This window comes from Larimichthys crocea, chromosome XV, assembly GCF_000972845.2.
Source record: "Larimichthys crocea isolate SSNF chromosome XV, L_crocea_2.0, whole genome shotgun sequence".
Taxonomy (NCBI): Eukaryota; Metazoa; Chordata; class Actinopteri; family Sciaenidae; genus Larimichthys; species Larimichthys crocea.
The window spans coordinates 23,434,783-23,441,000 of record NC_040025.1 but is presented as its reverse complement, the minus strand read 5'-3'; the positions used below and the strand labels follow the sequence as shown (position 1 = coordinate 23,441,000).

The following is a 6,218-nucleotide window of genomic DNA, read 5'->3' as shown; positions in this document are numbered from 1 at the left end:
ATGTTTCAGCTATATAAAAGACAAACACTGAATGTGTTGAACAATGAACTTGTGGTTGAGTTGACATTTCAAAGAGTGTGTGAACTTTGTGAAGGAACTTCAAATTGAAGTAAAATCCAAGTGTTAAGTGCACCCTTATCCCAGTTGCCCCTTGATCTTTATCACCACTAGATGAGCCAAAAAAACAATTTCTGGATCACAAAGAAACACAAAGACAAATGGATGCACACACAACTAAACCTCTGAGGATAAAGTATGTTGAATCATAACAGGAGAAAGACACTGTGGCTGGGTGACACACAGAAAAGGAGTGACTTTACCTCTGGACTGTGGCAGAGGGAGTGGCGCTGAAAGAAAGAGGAGGGTGTGAGTGTGTGTGTGTGTGTGTGTGTGAGTGTGTATGACAGGGAGAGCTTTGCTTTCACGCCTTGCTGAGCAATGAAAGAGTATCTGTCACAGAGAACAAGCCAAAAGACAGAGCGTAAAAGTTAGTCAAAAAGAAAAAAGGACGCAGGGAAAAGGACAGAGGAAGCGAAGGAGAGGGAGAGAAAGAACAGATAGAAAAAAAAGAGTTGGCTGAAAGCAGCTTCTGTCTTCTGTCCCACCCCCTGACTGTCTTCCCCTCCTCTCTGCCCGGCCGGGAGCGAGAGGAAAAAGAAAAGAAGTGCAGATAGAGAGAGAGAGAGGGGGAGAGAAAGAGAGAGAGAGAGGGAGCTCAACCACGCTTGCTCTTTAGCGCAGGACTCAGGAATTCCAGGACCTTTGGAGTTGAGCACACACACACACACAAACTCACACTTACACACAAACATGCTGCTTTTCTCGTGGTGATACAGGACTCAGAGAGGGAGTATAAGAAAGAGAGGGAGAGAGACAGAGATAATTAGACAATAGCCCTTTCCAGCCCTTTCCTGTGGACTATTTGACCATGATGGCACCTGCCAAGGGGAAAGTGACTAGGAGGGGCTGAGGACTGAAACGGGACGCAGACGGAGGAAGCTGCTGATGAAGGTGAGATTTTTAAATTTTTGACAGAATCCCTGTGGCCCCAGTGTCTTTTTTTTTGTCTTTTCTGTCAGGATCTATGTTCATAGTGAAGATATTGATTTAACTTGAGTAATTGATATATAATTTGAATGAGTAACTGATGTAGGAAGTAGTTTGTGTGTTTGACTGTGATTATTAATTTGCTCAATTATTAACTGAACCAACAAAAGTGAAATGACTTCATTTTCTTGAAACAAAAGTGGGGATTGCCCTGCGTAGGTGTCTGTGTTGGAATTACACAGCTCTCAATGTGTGTCAAGTCTACTGCATTTGTGGTTTCATATCTGTGTTGATCATTAGATGATTTCCTTGAGGAACCCGACAGCCTGGTTGGACAGAATGAGTGTGGACTTTGTTAGAGGAAGTATATGCAAGTGAGAGCATTATGTGGGTTTTGTTAATTGGATTTGATCAGTGGGTGATTCATCTGGGCATAAATCAGGAAGGGAGAAAGAGTTTATGTGCATGTGGGAGAGTGTCTATCTTGGATGTTGTATTTCCTGACGGTCCACCAGTGGAAGTGGGGAATTAGAGAGATTTATTATTGTTTTTGCAGAGAATCTGTCTTTCTCAATTGGCACTGAAGTTATGTTTTTATATAGAGAACATGGTGAGGTTTGGATGAATGTTACAGCTGTGATGTGACCAGTTTTAACCTTGCACTTAAACAATGAAGCATTATATAAATTTTAAATCAGTGGTGGATAAAGAAACCAGTGGACATATAGAAGATTAGAAGTCTTTGGTCCTTTTACACCTGCGGTTATTGTGTGTCTCATCCCCCATTCCTCTCTCTAACCTCCATCCTGCCACACTCTTGTTCTCTAATCTCATTTACTTCTGCCTTTTCTGCAGGTTTTTGCTGAAATCCCACAACTAATGACAGAGGCTTATCCCATGCCACTCTGCCTTGTCTCATCCTTTCTCCCACCCCTTGCTTTTCTCTTCCTCATCCTCTTCATGACAATTTGTCTGCCTTTATAAAGCTTTATATCTCATTTTCTTTTGTAGCATCAGCATCTTCTCTTTTTTTTTATACCCAGCTATCACCAAAATGTTTTGTGTGTGAGTGGGTGTGTATGTGTTTTCAAGCTCACAGGTGTGCATTTTGTCTGTCATCTCACCTATTCAGTCTTGTAATCCTAGGTCTCACTGGTCTTTATAACCCCGCCACCCCAAACCCATCTTAGCTTGCACAAAAACCCCTCCATTACCATACCATTGAGCCACACATTAACCTTTAATTTACCTTTGCAGTGAGCAGATGGTCCAAGGTGTCACATGAAGTTGTGTTAATTATAATGTGGTCATACACAAAGGTCTTATTCTTTTATCTGGGTGATATCTTATGGAGTTTAGCTACAGCTTGCTTTTATTTCTTCATGGCTTTCATGTGACCCTCCACTTGTGATTATGATCATAGCTGATGGTATTTTCTTGAACAAGTTTTTTTTTTTACATCTTATGGCTCTTCTTTAAAGGGGGAATGTGTAAAAACATGTTGTATAAAGCCTTTTGTGGCTCGAGGGGGTGTCTGAAGAGTACAAGTCTGAAAATGTTAAAAACATCTGCAGGTGCAGAGTTAGAAAGAACTGAGCTTACCAGATCACTACTGCCCACTCTGCATTTCGAGCCTAGTGCTCGGCTAGCATAACACACCTCAATCTGCTACTGAACTATTGGTGACCATGTTGCATTGTGGGTAATGATGGCTCCTGGTTTGACAAGGAAAAAATAAAAATAAAAATAAAAAAATACATAAAAGGATCCATAATTGGACTGCTGTTAAATATAAATGTTTTTTGAATGTCTAATTAGTGAACTAGTAAACTTAAATGACAACATATTTTAAGAAAACATGTGGCAATGGTGTTATGATTTTTCTGTCATGAGGTCAGCAGTGAAGTTATCTTACAAAAAAAAAAAGAAAAAAAGCTATCCTGGATAGATGGGTGCACACGTCAGCACATTTTTATGGTTTGATAAAGTTTTATTAGCGGGAACTCCCGGTTCATACTATCCGGTCTGTTGCTTACCTCTTTTAACCATTTCACTGATCTTTAGTCTAATGTTAGCTCACTTGGCCAGAAAAGTAGTTCATCATTACAACCAGCAACATTAAATCCTCCCTTCAGAGTAGATCTGCCTCAGAGAAATGTTTTAATTAATGAAAAATTCAGTCTGTGTCTGTGTTTGGAATACACTTTAGAAACACTTTAGATTGTGGCACATGTCCTTTCTTCACAGTGCTGCCACAGTGTGGAGATTTTGGTGGAGTGACTAAGGTCTTCAGGTCACGTCCAGTATTTGAAATCCACCAAAAATTGAATCAGTGTTTTCTGTCTTTCATCTTGAATGTCCCTGACTGTCTGAAGGTGTCACTTTCCATTGTTTGTTCAGCCACAGTGGTTATTGCTGCTCATGCTAATTACCCAGCTCTATGTATTCAAAACACGATGCTGCTGATGCAAATTTAAAACACTTCCTGTGCATGAGGATCTTTCCCAGGACAGACACGGTGTACAGAACAGCGTGCGTATAATAGCTTCCACCACCTGGTCACATTCGCTCTTGTGTTCAATCATTTTACATCAGAGAGCAGCAAAGTGGACATTTATTTAACGAAACAGCTCCTATGGGTTCAAGGTGGGTCTGCTGATTGCCTGGTGATGAATCGACCACCAAGGTAGCTTCATGGTTAAGATGGCCGTACACTGATCCACTGCCACACCTTGAAACCCATTAACCCCCATCTCAACCCTTCCACAGCGGAAAAACCCATTAACCTTCCTCTTAACCCTTTCCTCAGCCTGAAATATCTACTAGGTCAGCAGAAAGTAGGTGAAAAATGTGTAAAACACAACCTAACAAGAATGGTACAGTAACTGATGTGTCTGTAGACCGAAAGATTAATCTTCCCTTGGACTGTCAGTGTTAGCTCTGTCTAGGTTTGCCCTTCTCTCTCTTTATGTGTATTAAGTATGGAGTGAAGAAAGTAAAAAGATAAGCTCCAGAAAGCTGATGAGGCTAGGTAGAGAGAGGGAGGAAGGCTGGGCAGCAATGTTAGTTTTCCTTTGTTTGAAATATTTAATGAGTGTCTCTGCTCTCTTGAAATATTGACTTTTTCCCATATAGCTAGAGGGGACAGACGGGAGCGGAGGTTGTTCCCTCATTCAAATAAAAAGCAAAAGGCTGTTAGCATCAAACTTTCATCAGTTTCTTTTATTTATTTATTCATTTATTTGGTTTTCTTTTTCAATCCTTTGATTAAAAAAAAAAGAGAAACATGATTCTGACCTTGATTTGGAAGTCACTGCTAATGAAGGCTAAAATGTGTGTGTGGGTGTGTGTGTACCAGTGAGAGAGAGGAACCCTATCTTGGTATTTCTGTTCAAGATGTAAAGAAAAAAATAAACAAAGAATGCTGAAAGTCTTCTTATAGAATACATCTATATAGATACATAAATAAATGCTTAAACTACAGAACATATAGTTACATAATGTGCTGCAGTATATGCTGCACACTACATGCAAACTGATCACCAGTAAGTAACAAAGCAGGTATCATTAAACATTTCATGAAAGAGTTGGGCATTTTTTTTCATGTTTTACCAACAGGACTTATAGAATACTGTGTAAGATGATCTGATGTTTTAAAGGTGTCATTTGATATGTGTAGATAACCTTAACACATGGATGGATGGAAGGATAACAAAAGAGTTGAACCTGAGGTCAGCAAAGATAGTTTCCCTAATTCATCACTGTGTTAAAAAGGCAGATAAAGGATGTTCGATACTCTAGAATGGATAAAGTGTAGATAACCCCTTAACTGATTAAGCTCAACCTTTTAAGGTGAAGAGGTCTTAGATAATAGAGAAAATGAGTAAGCTGCACTAAAAATAAATACATTTGTGACAGAGTGATAAATCCAAACTTGCACATGTGTAAGGACACGTGCAGAAGGTGGAGCTTTGACTTCTTATATGAGGTTCTGGGAAATATGTTGATTTTCAGCAGACAAAAGATGTATTTTCAATGAATCAGGCAAGAAAAGGTAATAATCACATGTTTGTTTGTTTTTTTAGCATGCATGCTGATTAGAGAAGCAAAGACAAATAATTGAACTGATCAATCTGTAGTATTCAATTGAAGTTTCTTACAATGTTTCAAAGAATACTTAGTTAGCACAGTACAATCCAAGAACAAACAAGATGAAATCTCAACCATAGAAACAAAAAAAGATTTTTGTCTCCACAAAGGTGAAAAGCTAAGTGATGATGTTTGACTAACTGTATAGACTGAGTGAATTTAGCATTTAATTGGTTTAATCTGATGACCTCTGGCTACTGATCCAGCAGAGACTCGGAGAACATGAAAATGAGGTTAATTAGGATTACGCGTCTGCACAGATGTTGTAGATGCGGGATGGTAAATGGTAACATGGCTCCATGTTATCAGATAAAAGCAGATCATTTAAACTGATGATGGCCTGAAGTAAAGGTGAGGCTGAGGACGGGACGGTCAATCTCAGTTCACGATCAGTGGACTGTTCAAAGTGAATGGATGGATGCGTTAGCTGGACAACTGTGTTTGTGATCAGGTTGTTATTCCCCGGGCAGGTTTGAAGGCTGTTCAGGGGGAAGAAATATGTATGTGATGTCCTTTCTCTTTAGTTTTTCTATATGTAAAAACTGAAATTAGGTCTACATTAAAATATTATAAGAATTTAGAAAGTAATAAACAGTGTCAAGCTGCTTTCTTTATTGTACACAAATGAACTGCTCTTTAAAAAGACATTATTAACCCCCAAAGGCCTCTAACGATTTCTCCAGCGCTCTTGGTGCTCCCCTTCCTTTCCTTTCCTTTGACTGTCTGACTGCACTACCATCACCCTCTTCTTACACACACACACACTCCCTGTCCTTCCTAATTTCTTATGTCTTCCTCCAATGCTCAGGTCTGTCCAGCACTGTTGCAGAACAGCCTCTCCTTTGCCAGGCTGACCTGTAATTGCACTCTTGATTTGTGTAGATGTGTGCATGTGCATGTGAGTTTGGACTCTGAGCCTGTCTCGTCCTTCCACCTTGGGCGATCACGCAGTGTTGAAGGTGAGGTGGAATTAGGAGGCTTTATACAGGAAGATGGGAAAATAACGAGATTCTCACTATCAC

General features: G+C 39.8%; 1 protein-coding gene across 1 annotated transcript in view; it reads left to right on the top strand.

The window, feature by feature from the left end:
• Positions 1 to 637: 637 nt before the first annotated feature.
• sema3b (sema domain, immunoglobulin domain (Ig), short basic domain, secreted, (semaphorin) 3B) overlaps positions 638 to 6,218 on the top strand; it is a 67,594-nt gene continuing 62,013 nt past the window's right edge. The window contains exon 1 of the mRNA XM_027288437.1: positions 638 to 1,011. The gene's annotated coding sequence lies outside the window, so the exon portion shown is untranslated. The remainder of the gene's footprint in view (positions 1,012 to 6,218) is intronic.